General features: G+C 38.4%; 1 protein-coding gene across 6 annotated transcripts in view; it reads right to left on the bottom strand.

The window, feature by feature from the left end:
* The window catches only part of MAP3K13 (mitogen-activated protein kinase kinase kinase 13), a 181,475-nt gene that overhangs the window by 104,164 nt on the left and 50,555 nt on the right, over positions 1-26,756 (bottom strand). For 2 of the 6 annotated variants that reach the window (XM_021069986.1, XM_021069981.1), the window contains exon 1: positions 2,581-3,647. The exons of the other annotated variants lie outside the window; for them this stretch is intronic. The gene's annotated coding sequence lies outside the window, so the exon portion shown is untranslated. Of the gene's footprint in view, positions 1-2,580; positions 3,648-26,756 lie in introns of those variants that run through there. 6 annotated transcript variants of the gene reach the window in all.

Here is a 26,756-nt window from a genome sequence, read left to right as displayed (position 1 = left end):
AATGACTTTTTAAAAAAAGTAATAGAGTATTCTTAGTGAGCATTTCTACTTTAATCGAACTTGTAGGGAGTTGCCATTGTGGCTCAACGGGTTATGAACCCTACTAGTCTCTATGAGGATGCGGGTTCGATCCCTGGCCTTGCTCAGTGGGATCCGGTCTTGCCATGAGCTGTGGTATGGGTTGCGGATGCAGTTCACATCCCAAGTTGCTGTGGTTGTGGCCATGGTGTAAGCCAGCAGCTGCAGCTCCCATTAGACCCCCTAGCCTGGGAACTTCAATATACCACAAGTGCAGCCCTAAAAAAAGCAAAAAAAAAAAGCAAAAAAAAAAACCCAACAAAACAAAACTTAAGAGTCAGGCTGCCACCTGGTAGAATCAGCCATCTTGGCCACCTTGATTCATTTGAGCTCCCCAAGCAATAAGTTCAGCTATAGCACATAGAGAGAGGATAGGTAGACAGTGCAAACCAAACTGACCGGTTCTGCCATTCAAGTAAGGTTGTTCCGTCATATACCAGTGGATGTGGCCTCTGGCCCTTAGGAACCATTCTTTTGACGGCTCCCCTAGGACATGGCTCTGGTTTGACTGACTTTGTTTACTAAATAAATTAATTCCTACTTCTGGAGTAGCTTCAATTTTTAAACAGAAAGCCATCTATTGACAGTCACTGATACACAGGATTTTATTGTTTGATATTAAACAATTAAGAGTTATTGTTTTTTTCCCTACAAGTACACTATACATGAAAATAAATATAATCTAGAATACAGACTCGAGTGGAGAAAGAGGGAGTTTCTATATCCAGTCTCTGCCTTAAAGGGATAGCTTTACTTTAAGTAAATCCAAAGGGCAGACTGTATTTCTTTCATGGAAATAAAAGCTCCCTTAGGCAAAAAGGAGTCTGACAAACATTTCCTAAGATGAGTTTCATTACGTAAACACATTTAAAAAAAAAAAATCCTAAGGATTCAGTCTTTTGATCTAGCAGTGATGTAAGACTTTAATAATTTCAGATAACTTTGAAATTGCTATTTCAACATTCTCTGGAGGTCCATACCTGAATAAGTCTAGGTATTTACAAATATAGGGAGTTGTGTTATTTACTCAACCCAGCAGGTAAAAAAATAGCAAAATATGACACCACAGTTGCTTGTAAATGGACAAAAATATGGTGTAGAATCAAGCAGAAGTTTTCCCTTGTATAACTCTAGTGAGTTCAAATGTACTCAGACAAAGCAATGTCAAGATGAGAAATAAAATTCTAAATCCTTAGGTTATTTTTGCAATTAAATGAGTTTACAATTGGAAGATTCATTAATAAGAATAATTCAAAAGATATCATTAGAGCCGTAATTTAGAAGCCTTGTTTCACGAGAAGATTATAATGTGAAAATCTCAAAACTTAAGCATTGATTATACAAGGAAAACATGCCAAGGCTGAATGATAAAAAAATGACAATTTGTGTTCCCTCTCACTGGAAGGAACAACCAGGTACATGGTGCTGACTAGAGTATAAACTGCTCTGAGTGAAGCAGTTAGAAAATGCTATTAGATTATGTGGGTTGAGGAGCTGCCCCGGGGGAGAACATGTCACAATGTCACTTCCCTCTTCTCCTTTACTACCACAACTTTCACCAGAATCAAACAGAGCCTTGGAAAAAAAATTCAGTCACAAATGCTAACTTTTTGTTAAAACTCCAAGCAAACTATCAAACAAACTTAATACCTGGAACGTTATCAGAAGTTTCTCGTGTTTCCCAGGCACAGTGGAAGAAACGATTTTCAGTTGGAAGTTCATCTTAGAAAAATGCTCATGTGAATCTCTACGCACATAATTATAGGATATATTAAGAAACCACCTCTTAGTTTTCATTAGGGGATATTAAACAAATCAGAATTTAAGGATGATTTCCCTTTTGCCTCTGGTGCAGGTTTTAGGTTTTTTGAAAATGTAAATAAAACGTACAGAGTGACATAAAGAGCTACAAATATATATAAATACACCCCTAGAGCTCCCATAATAAAAGCTTTTGAAAAAAATGGTTGGACTAGTTTTCATCTTCTCCAAACTGCAATCCCAAGACATTGATTGTTATACAATTATGAAACAAAGGCAAGGTGAAGGGTGAGAAAGAAGAGAAAGGACGGCAGAAAGGAAGACAAGTGCTCAGCAGGCTGGAACCTGCTGTGTCTGGCTGGCCCGGCTTTCCCCAGCACATTTGTGGCACCAGTTCTGGGCTTTTTCCTCTAGTACAATTCACATCATCTCTCAGAGACATGAATTTCCCTTTAAGCAAAGCCAAGCCAGCATCCAGAGGTAACGTGCAGAACCATAAATGAAAAATGTCCACGTCTAGCAGGCAGACAAGCAAAGGAAAACCAGCTGTCAGTTTCAGAGGCTCCTAGCTGCAACTGGGTTTCAGGTTTCTCTTTGCCTCTGTCTCTGTCTGTCGGTCTCTCTCATCGTGTCTCCCTCAATAATATCAGTTTTCTAATCACCTCAAATCACAAATACATTCTCCATCTGTCCTTGTGAAATAAATGCTGATGAAACAGAAAAATAGAGTGTGATACTCACAACAGTGAAGAATTCCTACACATGCTGTTCCATTTTCTTGCTTTAAAAGATGGAAGGTTAATTTAAAAAGCCTTGCAGAATTAGAAAAATAAAGGGGAGGGGGATTCCACCCACACAATCCTCCAGCCCACCGCAAAGGAGCCTGAAGGCTTGCTGACGTCACAGATTCATGAATGGATGTAAATTGGGCTGGTTTAGGATTCCGCACAGACTTCACCGTGGTGTGTGCCTTGAAAAAGAAAGGGAGGGTCCAGAGCATCCTCCGCCAATAAGCTTCAGGCAGTTATGGCCTGCCTTCTTTTAGAAGGAATCTGGTCACAGAATAAACAGAGCCCACCAATCAGGCATCTGCCACTGCCTTAGGACAGGCTGGCAGCCTGAGAAGGGAGGGAGGGAGGGTGTGTGTGTGCGTGTGTGTGTTTCAAGCTGTGATAGTCATGAAAACATTATTATTGCTATTGAATGAGGGAATCAAAATAGAATTTCAGTGGAGTCAGTGCTCCCCAAAATGCATACAGAACATACCACAATCTTTTATTTATTAGAGCTATTTTCTTTAACCCTTTTTTTGCTGTTCAACAATGTGCCTGATTTTGCGTGATAAACATAAAGCAAAGTCAGAGAAATAGTTTCTAAAACAGATGCCCAGGAGACATGTATGCCCTGCACACAAAGACGTATACAAGCAAAACAGTAGAGAAATAATAACCCACTGATTAAGGAAATACATAAGAAAACAATACACAAACATAATTGTTTTACAGAACAATATCACCTTGCTGACATATGTGAGACTCAAAAGTGGGTGTGAAACATTTTGTAGGACATTTCCTCATTGGTTTATTAAACTTCTGACATCCAATTAAAACAGATCTAAAAGAGCTCAATGTTTCTGAGCACATTTTGGTTTTAATAAGATACTTTATTACTAATAACAAAAACAGCTGTATTACATTCATCTAAAGAGCTCATGACATTTAAAATATTTTTATTTAAAAATTTTAACAGCTTTATTGTGGTATAATTGATGAAACATTTTATACACTTTATATATAATATATATCATATATATATACAATATATGATATATATATTGTTTTTTTAAGGCTTCACCTGCGGCATATGGAGGGTCCCAGCTATGAATTGGAGCTATAGCTACCGGCCTACACCACAGCCACAGCAACGCCAGATCTGAGCCACATCTGTGACCTACACCACAGCTCACGGCAATGCTGGATCCTTAACCCAATGGATCTTTAACTCATCAAACCCGAATCCTCATGATGCTAGTCAGATTCGTTTCCCCTGCGCCACGACAGGAACTCCAAGAACTACATATATTTAACACGTACAATTTGATGAGCCTAGGGCAAACACCTATGATACCATAATCACAGGCAAGACAGTAGACATATCCAATATTTCCCAGAGTTTCTTCTGGTCCTTTAAGGTTATTGTTTTTGTTGTTAGTTTTTGTGGTAAGAACACTTAACAAAGACCTCTCAGTAAATTATGAAGTGCCCAATAAAATACCACATTGTTAACTATAGGTACTATCTTGTACAGCAGGTCTCTAGAATTTATTCACCTAGTATAACTGAAACTTTATAGCCACTGAATAACAACTCTCCATTCCCCTCTCCCCCTAGGCCCTGGCAACCACTATTATATCCTGTTTCCCTAAGTTAGACTATTTTTGATAATTCATAGAAGTGGAATCATGAAGTATTTGTCTTTTTGTGTCTGGCTTACTTCACTTAGCATAATGTCCTCGAGGTTTGTCCATGTTTTTTGGTTTTTTTTTTTTAGGGCTGTACCTGTGGCATATGGAGGTTCCCAGGCTAGTGGTCTAGAACTACAGCTGCTGGCCTACACCACAGCCACAGCAATGCAGGATCTGAGCCGCATCTGCAACCTACACCATAGCTCATGGCAACGTCAGATCCTTAACCCACTGATAGAGGCCAGGGATCAAACCCGCATCCTCATGGATACTGGTCAGATTCGTTTCCAGTGAGCCACGATGGAAACTCCATAATATCTCTTTTTTTTTTTAACGCTGAATACATTACATTGTATGTATACACATTTCCTTTTTCCAATTATCTGTTGATGGACACTTGGATTATTTGCATATGTTGGCTACTATGAATAGTGCTGCAATATATAAACATGGAAATGCAGATATCTCTTTGAGATCCTGATTTCAATTCTTCTGGACATATACTCAGAAGTGAGATCGCTGGGTCATGTGGTGGTTCCACCTTTAATTTTATGAGAAATCTCCATACTGTTTTTCATAGCTGCTATGATGTTTTACATTCCCGTTAAGAGTGTGCAAGAGTTCCAATTTCTCCACAACCTTCCCAATACTTATCTTTTTAAAAACTAATAGCCATCTTAAGACAGGGGAGGTGATATCTCATTGTGGTTTTGATTTGTGTTTCCCTGATAATTAATGATGGTGAGCACCTTTTCATATATTTCTGGCTACTTGCATATCTTCTCAGGAGAACTGTCTGTTCAAGTCCCTTGCCCATTCTTGACACTGGTCTTGGCAATAATTTCTTGAAATGACACCAAAAGCACAGACGACAAAAGCAAAAACAGTTAAGTGGGACAACATCAAACTAAAAGCTTCAATCAATATGATGACAAAGCTATCTATAGAATAGGAGGAAGTATTTGTAGACCAGATATATTATCTGATGAAGAGTTAATTTTCAAAATATATAAGGAACTCATGTAACTTAGTACTGAAAAATAACTAACTTATGACACTTTTATCCTTTATTTTAAATTTTTTCAAAGTTACACGGAAGTGGAGTTTAATATAATTTATTGTCCTTGCATCCCATCATTTCACTTCATAATTACCAATACTTAACTAATACAATCACAACTTTTTTGAATTTGGAAAATGACCTCAAATCCTCAAAACTGGAAAAATAGTGGTTAATGTAAGGCCTTGGTTATAAGGTGTCCAGTGACCAAGGATATTCTGAACAGATATCTGCTCTCTCAATCAGATTATTTGTATAACTGAGAGAAGGAAAGTGGTTGCCTATTTTTATGTAGTTATAAAGGGTTCAAACCTGACACTAGTTAAGCACTGCTTACAACTTACCTCATTTGGGGAAAAAAAATAAACAACTTCACAGGACTGATTTACACACAGCAAAAGATATTCCGTATGCTATTCTATATATTGTTCAAACAATAGAATATCATTGGCAAACAACATATTCAACAAATTTCTCTACTGGAGCTTATTGTGGAATACCACCATAGAAAAGACAGACCAAAGAAATTCACCATGTGAGATGGGTGTGTTCAAGACCAACGCAGTACTGGTGCATTCCTAGTAGGCCTAAGTGTACTACACTGACCCATATCAATCAATACATACATGTACAAAGATTATTTTAGAACCCACAAATGGAACAAAGATGAGGGAATTCCCATCGTGGCTTAGTGGAAACAAATCTGACTAGAATCCATGGCCATGGTTCGATCCCTGGCCTTGCTCAGTGGGTTAAGGATCTGGCACTGCTGTGAGCTGTGGTGTAGATCGCAGACTCAGCTTGGATCTGATGTTGTGGCTACGGCTCAGGCCAGCAGCTACAGCTCTGATTCAACCCCTAGCCTGGGAACTTCCATATGATGTGGGTGTGGCCCTGAAAAGACAAAACAAACAAACAAAAAAGACAAAAATAAACACACACACACACACACACACACACACTCACACACACAAAGAAAGAAGATGAAGAATATACATCTGTGTTTCAAGAGCAATCAAAGCCAACCAGGATACACTGAAACAACTGGATTATAAACAAACAAACAAAAAACAAAAATAAAAACCCACTTCTGTTGTGGCTCAGCTGGCTAAGGACCTGATGTTTTCTCTCTAACAATGCACGTTTGATTCCTGGCCTCGCTCAGTGTTAAGGACCCGGTGTTGCGTGGCTGTGGCATACGCCCTAGCTGCATCTATGATCTGACCCCCTGGCCCGGGAACTTTCATATGCCACAGGTGTGGCCATAAAAAGAAAAGAAAAATTTAAAAACACACACTTTCAAATACTACAGACTAACTAATAGAAAGAGGCAACCTCTTTGTGGAACGCGTCAATGAACTGGCCAAATCCGTTATAGAAGCCAACACATTGGCTGCAAAAGGTTTGACAGCAACATCACTATTCAATCAGGGATCAGGGTAGGTCTCTGAAGGAATTCAACGAAAGAGATGGTCTAAATAGTTCTAATAACAGCTACCTAAGATACTGGTTTAATATGCAATATCCGGCAAATAAAAATTAGCTGGCTCTCCGAACTTGCCATTTCAAAAAGATGAACTTGGTCTGCGTTAACATGCCTCCCTTTAGCACAGAAATATCAGCTGTACCAAAATTTCTCTTTGTCATATGCTGTGGGAAACCATCAGGCAGATAAGTTGTATCCCCAGTACAGAAACCAAAGAGGTTATTCTTGGAGGAGGCCAATTTTGTTTTTGGGACAGAATATGGAAAGTAGGGAGAAGAGGCCATGAAAAATGTATACCCTAGAGCAACCCTTCCAGAGAATTTCCTGTGATGATGGAAATCTATAATTTGCAGGGTCTCATACAGTAGCCACATGTGGCAACTTGGTACTTGAAATGTGGGTAGTATAATTAAGAACTGAATTTTAAATTTTATTTAATTCTATTTAAACTGAGAAATAGTCACATGTGGCTGGTGGCTACTGAAGGGGGCATTGCAACTCTAGAGATATTAAGCCAAGTCCCATCGTCTCAAGTTTTTTTTATTTCAGCATGTGGGCATACCAAGCATGGAAGACTACAGAGCCATTATGAAGGTGAATAAGCTCTTTTAAGAAACCAATGAACTGCTTCAAATTTCAATAATGACTGGAAGATGACCTTGGACTCATTTCCCAAGAAGATATTCAAACCTCATTAGGAAAAAGTTTAAGAAGAAAAGTTAAGAGACTTCCCGTCATGGCTCAGCAGTAGCAAACCCGACTATTATCCATGAGGACATGAGTTCAATCTCTGGTCTTGGTCAGTGGGTTAAGGATCCCAGGTTGCCATGAGCTATAGTGTAGGTTACAGATGTGGCTCAGATCTGGCGTTGCTGTGGCTGTGGCAAAGGCCGGTGGCTATAGCTCTGATTCAACTCCTAGCCTGGTAACTTCCATATGCTGTGGGCGAGGCCCTAAAAAGACGACAAAAAAAAAAAAAAAAAAAAAAAAAGGAAGTTAAGGTACAATTATTCTGTTATAAAAATATGAGCTATTCTAGAGTTGGCTCTTTCCTTGAGGGAAAAAAAATGTGTTTTTTAAAGAAAATGACTCATTTAAGCCAGAATCTAAAAGAAGTCCAAAGTATTATGACCCACTGGCAATTTTTCTCATAAATACCAGGAAAAAGAAAGAGTATAATGACCTCGATGTTAATGCATGAAGATTCAAATTTAATCACAGGCACCAGTGGTTAAGAGATCTAGATTCAAATCCTGACTCTGTCATTTACTAGATATGTAAGTTTAGGTAAGCTTGAGTGTCAGTTTCTCATTATTAAGGTGAAGATGAAATGTACAGTGTGGGGAATGTAGTCATTAATAATGACTTTGTATGGTGATGAAGGTGGTCAAAAGGTAACTGCCAGTTATTTGATAAATGGGTGCTAAGGTTGTAATTAAGGTACAACATGATTAATATAACTAACACTACTGTGTGTTATATATGAAAGTTGTTAAGAGAGTAAATCTAAATCCTATGATGTCTCATCACAAGGAAAACTTTTTTTTTTCTTTTGTATCTATATAAGATGATAGAATATATGTTCACTAAACTTACTGTAGGAATCATTTCATGATGCATGTAAGTCAAATCATTATGCTGTACACCTTAATCCTCATACAGTGCTGTACGTCAATTTTATCTCACTAAATCTGAAAAAGGAAAAATAAAGTGGGGATAATAACAGGCTATGCCTACCATGTGAAGTTTAAAATGGGGTTGCGATGATCATTGTACAACTATAAATGTAATAAAATTCACTGAGTAATTTAAAAAAATAAAGACTTCAGTACAGTATCTGCATATAGAAGATACTCTGTAAGCAATACTTGCAGCTGTTTTTGTTTTATTGCTGTTGTTACTCATATACCCTGAGCCCTTCTACTCTCTTAACAAAGGAAATTTCAACAACTATGCACATCTAGGAATAAAAGGCACAAAAAAGAATAAACAAAACCAAGATTCTTCATTTTTGTTTATAATAAAACTTGAACAGGTCTTTGCAGGGAATGTTAAAAATATGTATTAGTGACACGTGTTCCACAGAAAAGCTCATCCAAATAATTTTCCTTTGGGAGGTCGAGGAATACTCTCTGAGGTACTGAAGGTGAGTGGGGGGAAACCCTCAGGAATTTAAGTGAGGTGACCAAAAATTCTCCTTAAATATATAAATTTTTCTACATAAAGATGTAGTTTGTATGAACTAATATAAAAAACAACTTGTCTAATAAATGAGAACACTAGTCAGAATTCTCTACTTCCATATGAGAACATTAACCTTAACCTTCCTTGCTTTCAAAGTATATGGCTTCTCAAACAACAATTTCAATATTCAAAGACCTCAGCAGACCATTACTTCAATTTTGTTATTGTTGTTGTTGTCCAGGTCCCCTTAAATGTTTGTCTGAGAAAGTGATTTTTAAGAAACATTTAAGGAAAAAGATTCTTTTTTAAAAAAATTGAAGTATAGTTGATTTACAATGTTGTGTTATTTTCATGTGTTCAGTAAAGTGATTATATACCTTTTTTCAGATTCTTTTCCCTTATAGATTATTATAAAATACTGAGTATAGTTCTTTTGAGCTATACAGTAGGTCCTTGTTGGTTATTTTATATACAGTAATTTTTTTGGAGGTCTTTTTCTGCTTATTAAAGGCCACACCCGCGGCATATGGAGGTTCCCAGGCTAGGGGTCTAATCGGAGCTGCAGCTGCCAACCTACAACACAGCCACAGCAACACAGGATCCCAGCCACATCTGTGACCTATACCACAGCTTATGGCAACACCAGATCCTTAACCCACTGAGTGGGGCCAAGGATCGAACCTGCAACCTCATAGTTCCTAGTCAGATTCGTTTCCCCTGCGCCAGGACGGGAACTCCTATGGTAATGTTTTATATGTTAGTCCCAAACTCCTAATTTACCCCTTCTCCCCCCAATTATTCTATCACTAAAATTTATCCTTACATCAAGGGAGATAAAGAGATCATCAGAAAGCTAGCTGCCACCTAAATACCATTAGCTTAGTACTCCTTAGAGTTACACTGCTATGTTATGGTTTTGCTTTTATCAACAACTATTATAAGGAAGAACCATATTGCTTTTTACATTGTCCATTATCTTGCATGATGTCTCACACATAATAAATTTGCACAAGGAATTAGTTTTAGAATTCAATAAAAGTTTTCTGTTCTTGAATTATTAGGGATCCACCTTTCAGATGACAACAAGGTAATCCACTGAATTGCCATCTTCTTATCCCTGCTGGGAAGCTCAGAGCCAATTTTATGCTCAAATTTATGTTTTGATATCTATATATAATTTATTTAAGCTTTTTGTGGTTATCATTTTTGCTTTATCTTCCTTGTTTTGGAATTGATTTCCATTCTGTTAACCTTGTTGTATATATACTTTACGATAAGCACTTCAAATCTTTTTAGAAAAAGTAGACTATAAATAAAAATTTTATACTAAATATGTATCTTTTAACTTTTAAAAAGATGAAAGTCTCATGTTGGTAAATTCCACAATCATCTTTATGATAAAAGAAAACCCTAAAGGTACCAACAATTATGGCAAACTTTGAAGAATATTGTGGGTTAAGTGGATTTGAAGTCTAATATTTTTTATCAAAAGATTATAAAACATCTAGTCAACTAGAGAAAAGCAATAGATTAGAGATTTAACATGCTGTTTAGAATAAATCTTAACAGCTTAGTGAAGTTTTAATGTGTTACCTCTGTCGAAAGGATAATTACAAACAAGGGATATAAGAATTCTCTGATCAATAATGAAAAAGTATTAAAACAAATCAAAAGTGAATAGATTTCTCAATTAATAAAATATTTAACATCCCTGAAATAACAATATACTACTCCATAACATACAAATTCTGGCAAGTCACCACAAACCAAATCATTGTGGGACTAAAAATAATACCTTGCATTTATAAAGGCACTTCACATATTGAAAAAATTAAAGTTATACATTATTTTACTTGTCCATATAGAATTTTTACTACTTTCTGAGAGGTCATGTAAAAACACTCAATCATTTAACTTTTACTCCTCTGATCCCAATTTCACTTCCCCCTTTCTTCAGTGAGATACAAATTGTCATTTCTATTTTAGCCTCACAATGCAAGTAACGAAACTGAAGATCAAAACATAGTAATAGTGAACAACCACCATTTTTTTTTTTTTCTTAAGTCTGCCCCTGCAACTTCTTCATTTGAGGAAATTGTCTTTCCTCCACTCTTAGTCCGAGTGGTTCAGAGGAAGCCAACCCCACCTGAAGCTAGGGCTCCAAGAGTGAACACACAGTACAAAGCTGGCCAACTCACCTGCTTGGTCATGACAATTAGTGAAAACATAAGTGCATGACCCAAGCTAGCCTATGAGAATCACCCATGTCATTCCCAGGATGTTCGCTACAACAACTGGGGGAGGCACTTTTGTTTAATTGGGATGTGAGTTATAAGTATAATGTGAACAGAGAGCTGCCATCTTTGTCCATATACAGGGCAGAGGAAAGCAGACCTGAGAGGTAAAGGAAAGAAGACAGATTCCTTACAATAGTAACTGAGCACCTAACCTCAGTCATGTCTGAAGCTAGTTACTCTGCTGGATCTCCCAATCGCATAAACCAATCAGTCCCTTCCCTCCACCCACCCTCTTTTTAGGGGCTTAAACCAATCTGACATAAGCTTCTATGTCATTAACTGTTCTCTTCTGTCATATTCAAGACACCCCAATTAATGTCAGATTCCTGGGAATTCCCTGATGGCCTAGTAGTTAAAGATCCAGTGTTGTCACTGCTGTAGCTTGGGTCACTGCTGTGGTGCAGGTTCGATCTGTGGACTAGGAAATGTTGTATGCCATGGGCGTGGCCAAAAAAATCTATATCAGATTCCTTGCACTATGAGAGTTCCTTTTCTGACATTAATAATGTCAATACTTTGGTAGATTAACTTTTAAATTCTCTTTTTCCTTTCCTTCTTCCTTTCCTTCCTTCCTTCCTTCCTCCCTTCCTCCCTTCCTCCCTTCCTTTCTTTATTTTCTTCACCCACAGCATGTACAAGTTCCAGGGCCAGGGATCAAACTTGAGCCACAGCAATGACAACACTGGATCCTTAACCCACCGTGCCACCAAGGACTTCCCAAAATCTGTTTTCTCACTTTTTTCACAGTTATTTGTATTTAATTATTGTCTTTGCTATCCTTAAAGTCCAACATTTCTTTTCAATAGCAAGCTCTACCTTTGATATTTTAAAGTCAGTGACTTTTTTCATTTGTATATGTCGAGTACTGTGTTGAGGGCTCCATATAAATATCTCATTTAATTAATAATAATTTGAGTAGGTATTTTAATCCCCATTTTAAGATGAAGAATGTGAGACACAGAAAACCTAAATAATTTGAAGTCACAAAGCCAGTTTAAAAAAAAAAAAAAAAAAAAACGGACAGCATTCTCCAGAACCTATGCTCTCATGGCACTGTTTGTAAGAGAAATATAACTTAACTGGGAGGCTTACACAAAAATCACTCCCAAATTTGGATATGTTTCCAGAGAAATATGTATCATTATCTGTTTTTTTAAAAAGTTATGCTACAGTAATTATTGAAGAAGTCCATTTTAAGGGTCTGATCCACAGGCCTATGAATAATCCGTTTGCCTGGCAGCCTGATCTACGATAGTGGTAAGGGCAGTAATAAGCAAATGAAAAGCAAGCTGTTGAACTTATTTCATGAAATAAAATGTTAAGGACACTATATGCACAGAGCTCTAGGGAAAAAAAAGAGACACCTGAAATGTATTTCTGATGGAGTCAAATAGCTGATATATTTGTTTTAAAGAATGAAAGTTATCATTGGGAAAATAAGAATTTTATATATATATATATTACAGTTAGTATTGTTTTAATGATTTTGACTTAAAATTTGGGCAAGAGGCCATTACGTTAAGTGTTTTTGGCCATAAAGATTTAAGACATAATAATCCCATAACTGTACAGGACAAAGGTGATTGTCTCTAAGCAGGAGATGTTTCTGATGCACTATGAGAAAGAGCATGCTGCAAACTAGAGGTAGGGCACCAGAAAGACAACCACCTTGGTGAATCTTTTCAATAGAACTGTTGTTCTATCTTCTCCTTCAACAGAAGCTGTTAAAACATGGCCAGAGTTTCTTAAAATGTTAAACAGAAAAAAAAAAAAGAAAGAAAGAAAGAAAGAAAAAAAAGAAAAGGAGTTCCCGTTGTGGTGCAGCGGAAGTGAATCTGACGAGGAACCATGAGGTTGCGGGTTCGATCCCTGGCCTAGATCATTGGGTTAAGGATCCAGCATTGCCATGAGCTGTGGTGTAGGTCATAGATGTGGCTCAGATCCTGTGTTGCTGTGGCTATGGTGTAGGCCAGCAGCTGTAGCTCCAATTCGATCCCTAGCCTGGGAACCTCCATATGCCGTAGGTGTGGGCCTAAAAAGACCAAAAAAAAAATGTTAAACAGGAGTTCCCATTGTAGTAACAAACCCGACTAGTATCCATGAGGATTCGGGTTCGATCCCTGGCCTTGCTGCTGTGGGCTGTATTGTAGGTTACAGATGTGGCAAGACTCCTGCATTGCTGTGGCTGTGGTGTAGACTGGCAGCTGCAGCTCCAATTCAACCCCTGGCCTGGGAATCTCCATAAGCCCCAGGTGTAGCCCTTAAAAAGCAAAAAAAAAAAAAAAGGTTAAACACAGCTACCATATAATACTGTTATTCCATTCCTACGTATTTTACCCTCAAGTGAATGAAAGTTTATATGAATATTTTTACACAAATGTTCTTAGTAGCATGATCTGTAATAGCACCCAAATGAAAACAACGCAACTATCTGTCAACAAGTGAATGAATAAACAGTGGTAAATCCATAACAGTGGAAATACGCCTCAGCAATAAAAAGGGATATACTACCTATGAATCATGCCACAACACAGATGAATCTCAGAGTTGTATGGAATAAACCAGATAAAAGAGTATGTATTTTATGAATGCATATATATAAAATAGTAGAAAATTCAAACTAATGTATTGTGACAGAAAAAATTATGTCAGGTAAAGGGGAAGGTGACAAAGAGGGAAGACGAAGGGACCTGAGGAAACTTTTTGGGGGAACGGCAAGTGTTCATTATCTTGACTGTGGTGATGGGCTCATGGGCATATACTTATACCAAAATGTATCAAATAGTACATTTGTGCAACTCATTGAATGTCAATTTTACCTCAGTAAAGCTGTTAAGAAAATTGTTTAAAGAACATACAAAAACATAAACAGCCAAAAAAGATTTGATTTATTTTTAAATGATTGCATGCTATCTGATATTTTTAAGGTAGCAAGTAAGCACTACAGATAATAACTTTAAGTGTGAGAAATAATAAAACAAATGTGTTCACATCTCTACATATTTAGCATTTTTGTAATATGCTTTTTTCCATATTAAGGTGAACAAATACTTGATAGATTCAAAAAGACAACAAGAAACACATTCCTTAAGAAACTCACATAACATATAAAGGAGTTTTGAACTTTCCTTGAAAAAGATATATGCACCCGCATGTTCACTGCAGCACTATTCACTACAGGAGTTCCTGTCGTGGCTCAGTGGTTAACGAATCCGACTAGGAACCATGAGATTACAGGTTCAATCTCTGGCCTCACTCAGTGGGTTAAAGATCAGGCTGTGAGCTGTGGTGTAGGTCACAGGCTCAGATACCAAGTTGCTGTGGCTCTGGCATAGGCCGGTGGCTACGGCTCTGATTAGACCCCTAGCCTGGGAACTTCCATATGCTGTGGGTGCGGCCCTAGAAAAAGACCAAAAAAAAAAAGATGTGGTGTATATATATGCAATGGAATACTACTCAGCCATAAAAAAGAACAAAATAATGCCATTTGCAGCAACATGGACTGAACTAGAGACTCTCATACTAAGTGAAGCAAGTCAGAAAGAGAAAGACAAATACTATATGATATCACTTATATCTAGAATCTAATATACAGTACAAATGAACCTTTCCACAGAAAAGAAACTCACAGACTTGGAGAACAGACTTGTGGTTGCCAAAGGGGAGGGGGAGGGAATGGGATGGACTGGGAGCTTGGGGATAATAGATACAAACTATTGCCTTTGGAATGGATAAGCAATGAGATCCTGCTGTATAGCACTGGGAACTATGTCTAGTCACTTATGATGGAGCATGATAATATGAGAAAAAAGAATGTATACATGTATGTATAACTGGGTCACTTTGCTGTACAGTAGAAAATTAACAGAACACTGTAAACCACCTATAAAGGAAAAAATAAAAATCACTATAAAAATAAAAAAATAAAAGTTTCAAAAAAACATATAAAGGAGTTTTGAAAAAATATTTTTCAAATTGGAGATGCAACCCATTAATAGACCATAAAATTATTTTAATGGGCCATGACTATCATTTTAAAAATTAGATAAAATAGTACAGAATAGAAAATAGTATATCCCATGAGGTGGAGTTAAGTGTATTTCAGGAAACTTGTTATGTGCCTGTGTATAATGGCACACTATGAAAGCTCTATTTTTTACTGTGAGTTGTGGTACAAAAAGTTTAAAAATCATTATTCTATGATATATACCTATAGCACACATATATTTCTTGTTATTCTCTATGTCCCATGTTATATACATGTCTTTTATACTAAAATATCTTCTTTATATAGTTGTACTTTTTTAGAAAGTCGAATATCTACTTTGAAGAAATAATAATTGAGAACAAATCTGGTACAAGGCATTCTTTGTAAACAATCTTTTTTTTTTTTTTTTGTCTTTTCTAGGGCCACATCCACGGTATATGAAGGTTCCCAGGCTAGGGGTCTAATCGGAGCCACAGCTGCAGCCTATGCCAGAGCCACAGCAATGCCGCATCTGAGCCGTGTCTGTGACCTACACCACAGCTCATGGCAATGCCGGATCCTTAACCCACTGAGCAAGGCCAGGGATCGAACCCACAACCTCATGGTTCCTAGTCGGATTTGTTAACAACCAAGCCACGATGGGAACTCCAACAATCTTGTACTTTACAGTTTACAGAATATTTTAAAATAGAGTAGATGTTAGTCTCATTTTATATGTAAGAAAATTAAAGTTCAAGAAAATTGGCTCACCTAATCTAGCTCTATCTAAACTCTGTTACATACTGACATATACTTTTAAATTCTATCCATTACCTCTTGCCCCCCCCCCCATTAAAGACCTGACTATGATTATCTGACTAAAATTTAAAGCGAATTTTAGTCCTACTGTATAACATATGGAACTATATCCAATCACCTGGGATAGGCCATGATGGAAAAGAATATAAAAAAGAATGTATATGTGTATATAACTGAGGCACTTTGCCATACAGCAGAAATTGGTACAACATTGTAAATCAACTGTGCTTTAATAAAAATAATAAAATTTTTAAAAAATAAAGTGAATTTTTTTTTTCTTTTTTTTTGGTCTTCTTAGGTCTCCACAGCATATGGAGGTTGCCAGGCTATCGATCAAATTGGAGCTACAGCTGCTGACCTACATCACAGCCATAGCAATGCCAGATCTGAGCCACATCTGTGATCTACACCACAGCTCATGGCAATGCTGGATCCTTACCCCACCGAGTGAGGCCAGGGATCGAACCCACATTCTCATGGATCCCAGTCAGTTTCATTAACTGCTGAGCCATGAGGGGAACTAAAGCGAATTTTAAAAGTGACAATGCAAAAGCCAGTCCATAGTATCAAGCAGCTTTGGTAAGATGAATAACAACACAAAATAGTGAAAGTGCTAAATTAGGCAGGAATGCTTTACCTGAGGTTGGAGAACAATACCAGACCGAAGTTAACTGACGTTTGGGGGTGGGAACACTCTTCCATGCAAGGGACTTTTCTGCATAATGCAAAATGTTTAGCACTCTCCCCGCCTCCCTAGACTCACACCACCATCCACCATGCCTATAACACCCCCAGTCTTTGTCATAGCTAAAAAAAAGCGCCCATGTATTTGTCTCTGTAGGCACTAGGGGATTGGGCCTCAGTTTGAGACATACTTGCTAAGCTATAGAGGGTGGTGCTCTCTGCTGCCCTCTGTTGACATAGAAAGAAAAGATCAAGCCCCTAGCTCGGGGCAGGGAGGTGGGGGGGGCGGTCCTGTCCTTTGGAGAAAAATGTCCCAAGAACAAAGATGCCCAGCTTTGAGGCTCAGTGAGAGCTCTGGGAATGTGGTGTGAGCCTAAAGAACCTAAATTAAGGCTGGAAGCCACTCTTCCTGGTCCAGACTACAGCCAGTACTTGCCAGGGCTTTGCTTGACTTTGACAAGTTGGCATGTTTATAAAGGGAATAAAAGCTTGTCTTACATAAACACACCCTGTCCTTACGCTGCAGTTTGCCCTGGGCTTGAACCAAGGCTTCTTTGCTTTTTGATAAAGTGATCATTTGGGGTTGGGTGGTTATAGTTAACAGGAGGTAAACCCGAGGGGAAGGATTTGGGAAAACTGTATATGAGAAAATCAGACAGTTCTTCCACGGTACTTCTTATCAAATGTAAAACTGTAAGGCATGTACCAATAATTTCCATTTCCATATTGGATAATAGTGTACAAGTGCAGCAGAGAGATAACTGGAAGTGAGAAGGGAGAAGATGTTAACATTGTCAGTAAAATGTGGCCTGTTTTTAAAGAGCTGCATAGACATGTAAGATCTTTAAATGACTATCCATAAACAGGCTCACTCTGTGTAGACCCACACTCAGCACTGCAGTCAGCTCTTCATTATAATTTTTTTTTTCTTTTTAGGGCCATATATGGAGGTTCCCAGGCTAGGGGTCAAATTGGAGCTGTAGCTGCTGGCCTGCACCACAGCCACAGCAACACAGGATCGAAGCTGCATCTGTGACCTACACCACAGCTCATGGCAATGCCACAGCTTACGCAACGCCAAATCCTTAACCCAGTGAGCAAGGCCAGAGATTGAACCTGCGTCCTCATGGATGCTAGTCAGATTCGTTAACTGCTGAGCTACGACAGGAACTCCAGCTCTTTATTATTAACACTAATGAAGGAAACAGAAAAGACAGAACCCAAAAATCTTTCAGTGAAAGATCTGTTTTAAATTCTCATAATTATATGTAATGTCCAGGAAATACACTTAAAACAAAATGATAAAGCCACTTTAGAAAGCTTGTAAGTTTTCTATTACATGTAAGCATGCTATCCCAAAAAGAGAGTAGTTGCCACTAGTAGCAACTTGCCCTCAATCTATCTATAATATATATTTATATTTAATATATTACATTTGCCACTAGTAGCAACCTGCCCTCAATCTATCTATAATATATATTTATATTTAATATATTAAATAATATATATATATATTTTTTTACTATTTCATAGGTTCCAACACAGTCTCTTCAACTAGGTTGAGAATTAAAGTTTTACATAAAACATTCACTATACAACCAGTAAGTAGATGGAACAGCATAATGGGGTGGGGTAATACTGAACATAGCGCTTCCTTAAATGCTCTGAAAAATCAACATATAAATAAAACATACACATTTTTATTGAATGCCATCTATGTTCAAGATACCTTGACATATGCTGTAGGATACACACACAGGGATAAATCATAATTCCTGACCTTAGCCTATGTCATTAGAAATAGAAGAACTTGGAGTTCCTGTCATGGCTCAGTGGAAATTAATCTGACTAGCATCTATGAGGATGCAGGTTTGATCCCTGGCCTTGCCCAGAGGGTTAGGGATCTGGCTTTGCCATGAGCTGTGGTGTACGTTGCAGACATGGCTCGGATCCTGCATTGCTGTGGCTGTGGTATAGGCCAGCAGCTATAGCTCCGATTTGACTCCTAGCCTGGGAACCTCCATATGCCGAGGGTGTGGACCTAAAAAGACAAAAGACCAAAAAAAAAAAAAAAAAAGGAAAAAAAAAGCAAAAAGAAAGAAATGGAAGAACAGTAAATAGTGAAATAAAAATTAGAGTGGTTTAAAATCATAACAGAGGGCATGGTGGTGGAGACCAGTATACAAACCCCTCTTTCCTTTTATTTACACCCCACTCTTAAAGTTTTAGGTGGGTACATACCATGCTGCTAAAGACTTCTCTATTTTCTTGGTTGTAGATGTGACCACATGACTAAATTCTAGTTAATGGGGTTTGAGTGGAAGTACGTCTGTTAACTTCCAGGTCTTCCTGGAGATGAAGCTGCCTCGCTGGACTCTATGTTCCATGCTGAGTCAGCTTCTACCATGCAGATGACAGTACCCCGGGCAACAGCAGAGCAACAAAAATAAAGTAGCCTTGGGCTTTGAATGTTCTGGTGAACCAGAGGTGTCCATCTGTCCTGGGGTACCTACCTATTCTAGGACTTTTAATGAAGATCGAAATACCATTCTTCCCTTTTTGAGCCACCTCAATTTTTGAGACCCTCTGCTACTGCTGCTTAGTCTGTATCCTATTACCAGGTGGTATATGGTGAGTTCTTAAATGAGATAAATAAGCAATGACTGTTCTAGACATCTTGAGAAGAAATACTAAGAGAATCAAGGATCTGGGAAAAACCTTAAAACAAAAATATATCCTGTTTTTTTTTTTTTTTTTTTGCTTTTTTGGAACCGCACCTATAGCATGTTAGTTCCCAAGCCAGGGGTTGAATCAGAGCTGCAGCTGCCAGCCACAGCCATAGCCACACAGGATCTGAGCTGCATGTGCAACCTACACCACAGCTCATGGCAACACTGTTGTTTAACCCACTGAGTGAGGCCAGGGATCAAACCCATATCCTCATGGATACTGGTCGGGTTCTTAACCCACTGAGCCACAACAGGAACTCCCTCTGTCATCTTTTTTTATATATGAAGAAACAGAGGTTCAGATATTTGTCCATAGTCTTGGAATTTGTGGCAGAACCAGGAATCGATCCCAGATCTCCTAAATATTCTTTGTATATTTTTGTGGGATAACAATGAATCGCAGTACTGCCTCTTTTTCTGGGGCAGTCAATTAAGATTCACTGAGTACTCCTGGGACATAGAATACTGTCCTTGGTTCTAAAGAAAAGCCAACGAGAATTTTAAAAATCACGTTTTGTCTCAAAGGTATATACAATTTAACATAAGAGAAAATACCAGCTTAACCATACGGTACTACTAAAACAAAGACAAACAAGCAAGACCCAAGAAGATATGAATAGAAATGGTCATAAAAGTATTACAGAAGCAGTTTGTTTCCTGATAATAAATGCTTTGGAAATACAGAAAATATGACTCAGGAATATCTGAATCAATTCTTTTTTAATTTATATTTTGATTGATTGATTGATTTTGCTTTTTAGGGCATATGGAGGTTCCCAGGCTAGGGATCCAATTGGAGCTACAGCTGCCAGTCTACGCCAGAGCCATAGCAATGCGGGATCAGAGCCGCATCTGCAAACTACACCACAGCTAACGGCAAAGCTAGATCTTTAACCCACTGAGCAAGGCCAGGGATCAAACCCGCAACCTCATGGTTCCTAGTCGGATTCATTTCTGCTGTGCCATGTCAGAAATTCCTGAATCAATTCTTAAGTACTCTGTTAGAATGTAATTAAACTTGCAAGAAGCTGGGAATGTATTTTCGATTCTCATGAAATTCTTCTTTTTCCTAAGGCCACAAAATTGTATTGCTTTAATCTTTTAAAAACCACCTCTAAAACCTAGGGATCTCTTCTGTGTTGGTTAGCCAACAACAGCCATGCTTCACTAGAAACCTTCTCTTCTAAGTTGTACTCTGAGGAGGGAAGAGTGGCAAGTATTCCTTCTCCCCCTCAAACCTCAGAACCACTAGGCCTAATATATAGCCACCCTCCTGGCCTATGGGGCAAATATACACCTGTCACTGCACTTTGAAAACAAAAGCAGGCGTGTCCTCAGATCTTGTGCTTGCCCCTCTTATGAATGAACTACAGACAATGCTTAAACAACTTCAGGGGCAATGTTATGATCTAAAGACAATTATTACAAATACTCCTGAGACACATATTGGCCCCGAATTTTAAAATTAGCAAAATGAAGCTCCACTGAAGATCACTCAAGATGGAAGCTGTTGGAGTTCTGGTGGTGGCTCAGCAGGTTAAGAACCTGATATCATGTCCATGAGGACATGGGTTCAATCCCTGGCCTTGCTCAGTGGGTTAAGGATTCAGCCTTGCTGCAAGCTGAAGTGTAGGTGGTAGATGGGGCTTGGATATGGTGTTGCTGTGGCTGTGGCATAGTCCTGCAGCTGCCGCTCCACCTCAACCCTTAGTCCGGGAACTTCCATATGCCACAAGTGGGGCCATAAAAAGGGTGAAAAAAAAAATGGAAGCTTTGTCCTAGCAAGTATTTTCAGTCTATTAAAATTACTCTAGGCTTTATATTAAACGGTCATCATTCAAAAGGCCACTCCTCTAGAAAAGAGGCTGGGTGCCTTGGTGGCTTTCGCAATAAATATAAAAAGAGGTGATGGGGGAATAAGATTCCCCAAAATAGTAAAACATGCTATAATACCGCAACACTGAAAAATAAATGTATTTTACCAAAGAAAGTATTTGTTGGAGCTAACTTCCTAACTATGCTATGAAATATTTACAAATTTCACACTGAATTTACATTTCTGGAGTAGCCTCTATCACAAAGCTCTTCACATTTAGGACAAATTCTTTTATACTGCCCCCTATAAATGCCTGATTACATTTTTAACCAAATGAAAGAATGCTTTCTACTGCTGCCATCTACTGCAAACTTGAAAAATGTTTGAAATTTTTAAAAAAGAAATTTCAATACAATAATAATACTGAAGAATAATTCATAAGTCAGACAGGGAGACTGAGATCAATGTTATTATGCTTTACTTTTAATTAAATGACTAATTATTTCAGAACTCTGAATGATGATCAATAAGATAATGCTGCATAAAGAAACAGAATAAGCTACACAGAACAGTATTAAGTGGCTTTGTTAAGCTATGTTGGGCAGATACACACACACGTATATTGTATGTATGCCATATATATGTATGTCATTTTTTTCTCTAGTCTATCTTATATGCAAAAGGAGTTTGTCCTTTGTGTTGAGGAAAACCTAGTTTAGAGCTACCAGAAAATACAAAGTACACATTAATAATTTGAACAACTGTGAGTTAAAAAATTATCAAGGCAGAGAAACATAAAAATAAGACAAGGGGAAGAGGAAAAAGTTCATAAACAGGCAATTTACAAAAGAAAAAAGGGATGTGCAATGGACAGTAAGAAAAATGTGTGATTTAGTATCAAAGAAATTCAAATTAAATCAAACTGAGATACACGTTTCTTCTTGCAAAGTGGCTAAAATTGCTTTTTTTAATACATTGTTTTGGAAAGGGTGTGGGAAAACAGACTCTTGTATAAGAGTCTGCTCTTATATACACTGCTTCTTTTTTTTTTTTCCTTGTCTTTAAGGGCCACACTGGCAGCACATGGAGGTTCCCAGGCTAGGAGTCGAATCAGAGCTGTAGCCACCAGCCTAAGCCACAGCCACAGCCACAGCAATGCGGGATCTGAGCTGTGTCTGCGACCTACACTGCAGCTCACAGCAATGCCAGATCCTTAACCCACTGAGCGAGGCCAGGGATCAAACCCTAGTCCGCATGGTTGCTAGTAGGGCTCATTAACCACTGAGCCATGATGGGAACCCCTTATATACTGCGGATGGTTAAATGCTTGTTACAACTTTTTTGAAGTACAATTATTTGGCAGCAGGTATCAGTAGGCTTAAAATGCAAATATTCTTTGATTCAAAATTCAACTTCAAGGAATTTATTCTAAATGAATAATCAGGAAATTGCAAAAAGAGTCTAGCTATACAGATTTCATCACATAGTTATTTAAAACACAAATCATTGGGAAAATAGAATAGTCCTCAAGGGAAGTTTTATTAAATAAATTATGGTACAATTATACATTAGAATATTTAAAACCTTTGCAAATTGTATGTTAAAATATATAAGAAAAGATAAAAATATTCACAACAAAGTGTAAAAAAGGAAAATAACATAATAGGTATCATGTAAACTAACATATATAGATGACTAGAAGAATAAATTTAGTATTAACTATGCTTATTTCCAGATGTAGGAATAGTGATGATTTTATTTTCTTCTCTTTTTTTTTCTTTTATTTTTTTCCCGCTGTACAGCATGGGGATCAAGTTATTCTTACATGTATACATTTTCCCCCCACCCTTTGTTCTGTTGCAATTTGAGTATCTAGACATAGTTCTCTATTTTCTTCTCTTTTAATCTAAATTTCTAAATTATCGATGAAGTACAAATGTACCATTTTGGACAAAATTAAGTTTTAAAATTTGCTAATTTAATAATACTCACTATTATAAATACTATTATTTTAATTTATTTCAAGAATTTTAACTTTAGGAGTTCCAGTCATGGCTCAGCAGAAACGAATCTGAACCATGAGGTTGCGGGTTCAATCTCTGGCCTCGCTCAGTGGGTTAAGGATCTGGCGTTGCCATGAGCTGTGGTGTAGGTCGCAGATGTGGCGTAGATCCGGTGTTGCTGTGGCTGTGGCGTAGACTGGCAGCAACAGCTCTGATTGGACCCCTAGCCTGGGAACCTCCATATGCCACAGGTGTGGCCCTAATAAGAAAAAAATTTAAAACTTGTTACAGTTTTTTTCCTCCTCTAATTTTAAGAGAGATGTCAAATGTGGAGGCACAGATGGCCTGGAAATGATTCTGTAATATACTCTGCTATAGTGGGTAATGTATCTTTTCACTCCAGTGAGGGATGCTCATGGCTGGGATAAGCTTTGAGGAGGGGGAGGGTCTAGGACCAAAAACCTTTCCCAGAAGGTAGGGGCATGTGTGTCTATTTCCTTACTTTGTTTGACAAGAAAATAGAAAAGTGAGGATGGCAATAAAAGATTATGAGATGAGCAAGAAGTTGAGAGGCCCCCACTGTAGGAGGCAAGGTCACCTGAGAAGGACCACAGAGATGAGATAAGGAGGAACAGAAGAGGTTTGGATAGCTACTGTGGCAAATGCAAATAGAGAGGAATTAAAGGCCACCAATCTGCAGTGAGGACCCAACTGAGGAGGCAAAACAATCAACACAGCAGCAGAAAACAAGATTTGGGAGATACTCTGGGTTGGCGCAAAGGGCCAAAAGTTGACAAGGGGTGGAGAAAGTAAGTCTGGGAAGAAGTGATTATTAAAACGGCTAATGACATTTCCAAGATGGAGAGGGCAGAAAGGCAAAGGGTTCAGGGGTATATTTAGTTTGGTTACTATGGCATCTATTGGCATGTATGACACACAGTAGAGGAGTGTAATACAGATCTAAGGGGAAAAAGGAAAGGAGAGACTGCGTAAGGAGAGGGGTAAGGCAACTGATACAACTGAGCATCTACGCTGTAACAGAGTCTTTTGGCACAGGTGAATGTATCACCTCCAATCTCTTACTGTCTGGGTTTCTCCTTTGCCTATAAGCATGTCCACGTCCCTCCTTGTCATTATTTCCCCCTGACCCATCTACTCATTTTCCTCTTCTTTACCACCAAATTCCTTGGAAGAACACTATACCAGAGCTGGCAGAAACGAAGCACGTGTTTCTCTACTCCTCCTTCCACGCCCACAGCAGGTATAGCCAGTAGATGGTAGCACTGGTACCTACTGATCCCCACGAGAACATGTAAAATTGAAGAGCCTCTACAAAGGGCCTGTATAGAAGTGGTAGGCATTCAATAGCAACTCACTAAATGAATAAGTGAATGCCTGTCACACATCAAGGTAGATGTGGGATCACATTTACTGTCGCCCTTCTTACTCTAAGGTTGTGCTAAAGTGTGAACACAATCTATGCAGGTATGATGAAAAGGAACAAATAATAGAACTTTTTACACTATGCCCGGGACCTTGTGAAATGGGCATCTTTAGCTCCTCATATGCAGGAAGCCTTTGCTTAGGGCCAGTCTAGCTATCTGCAAGCCAAGCTGCTCCCAGATACGGCATTTTCCAGCCTGAAAGCATGTTTTGGAATTAGGTATATCTTTTATCTTCCCTGCCTTTCATGATCCCATTTCTATTCATTTATCCTCTATTCTTCTATTTAATACTCTTCTTTGTGCCATCCATTTGCAGCATGAAGGAGGAAAAAAATGCACCACATTCCTTTTTTAGGTACATCTTTGGTAAGGTATGAATTCTACCTTGCCAGAAATATTTGCAGGACCTCCAGGTCTGTTGTGGCAGATGTACTGTTAAGGTGGCTCCTGTGATCCCCACCTGCTAATGTTCACACACCTTTGTGTGATCCCTCTCCTTGAGTGTGAGTAAGTCTTGCTTCTAATCAATAGAACACAGTAAAGGTACTAGGATGCACATGATTACATGTACATAATGATGGGATGATGTTATATAAAAACCATATGCCTCTCTTGCTAACTGAGGGGAAGCAAATGGTCATGCTGGGGAACCTCACATGGCAAAGAAGCGTGGACATAGTCTCTGTAAGCTGAGGGAAGCCTCTAGTCAAGAGGCAATAACAATCAAAAAAACCTAAAACCTGGAGTTCCCTGGTGGCCTAGTAGTAAAGGATCCAGTGTTGTCACTGCTGTGACTTGGGTTTTATCCTTGGCCCAGGAAATTCTGCAGGCTGCAGGTATGGCCAAAAGCAAAAAACAAAACCCCCAAAACAAGAAAACTGAAGTTCTTAGTCTTACAAGTGTAAGAAACTGAATGTTGTCAACAACCACAGGAGTTCCCCAGTCAAGCTTCCAGACGAGAATCCAATCCTGGTCAACATCTTGATTGAAGCCTTGTGAGGCCCTAAGCAGAAAGCCCAACTAGGCCATGCTAAGAGTCCTGACCCACAGAAACTGAGACAATAAGTGTGTGTTGTTTTAAGCCACTAAGATAATACTGTTATGCATCAATGGAAGACTATACAACCAGAGAACTCAGTACCACCTTGACTAGGGATAACTTGGTTAATATTTATAGAAAGCAATTAAAACTCGAGGTATACCCAACAAAGATTATAATGGCATATCCTAATACTCCTTTTTAGATAAATAATAGCAACGTAATAGAGCAAACGTTCTGCCTAATAACTCGAATATGCATGGTTTACAAACCTAACACTTTGTTAGTGAGAGTCATACTCAGTAGCAATGATCATACACAGTGCTATATTGGTTAGTAAGGAGAATTATGAAAAATATAAGAAATTTAGCCCCTGTCTTCCAATATCCTTTGTTTCTGAAGAGTCTTATCTGTGTCATCTCAGGGTGGCTTTATATAAAGATCTTATTTCTCAGTATGTCCTGAAATAGCAAGAGCCAGAGGCCTAGATAAGGCACATAGAGCAGCCTGTAGGCAGCATAGAAAACTACACAAGCGAAGGATGAGTGAATTGGTTATGTACTGCAGCATGACAAATTGCCCAAAACTTGGCAGCCTAAAACAACAAATGCTTATTATCTCACAATGTTTCTGAAGGTCAGGAATCTAGGAGCAGTTTATGTGGGTGGTTCCGGCTCAGGGTCTCTCAGGAAGTTTCAGTTAAGCTGTTGACCAGGGATGCAGTCATCTGAAGGCTTGCCTGGGGCTTGAGAAACTAAATAAAGTTGACCCTTGAACAGCACAGGTTTGACCTGTGTGGGTCCAGTTTAAAAATGGCCTTTTAAAAATAGCAAATACTATAGTATACATGATATGCAGTTGGTTGAATCCTGAGATGTGGAACCGCAGATATGGAGGATCCACAATTATAGAAGGTCAACTGTA

The sequence above is a fragment of the Sus scrofa genome, chromosome 13 (genome assembly GCF_000003025.6).
Source record: "Sus scrofa isolate TJ Tabasco breed Duroc chromosome 13, Sscrofa11.1, whole genome shotgun sequence".
NCBI classification, from domain to species: domain Eukaryota; kingdom Metazoa; phylum Chordata; class Mammalia; order Artiodactyla; family Suidae; genus Sus; species Sus scrofa.
This window is presented reverse-complemented; position numbering and strand designations above follow the sequence as displayed.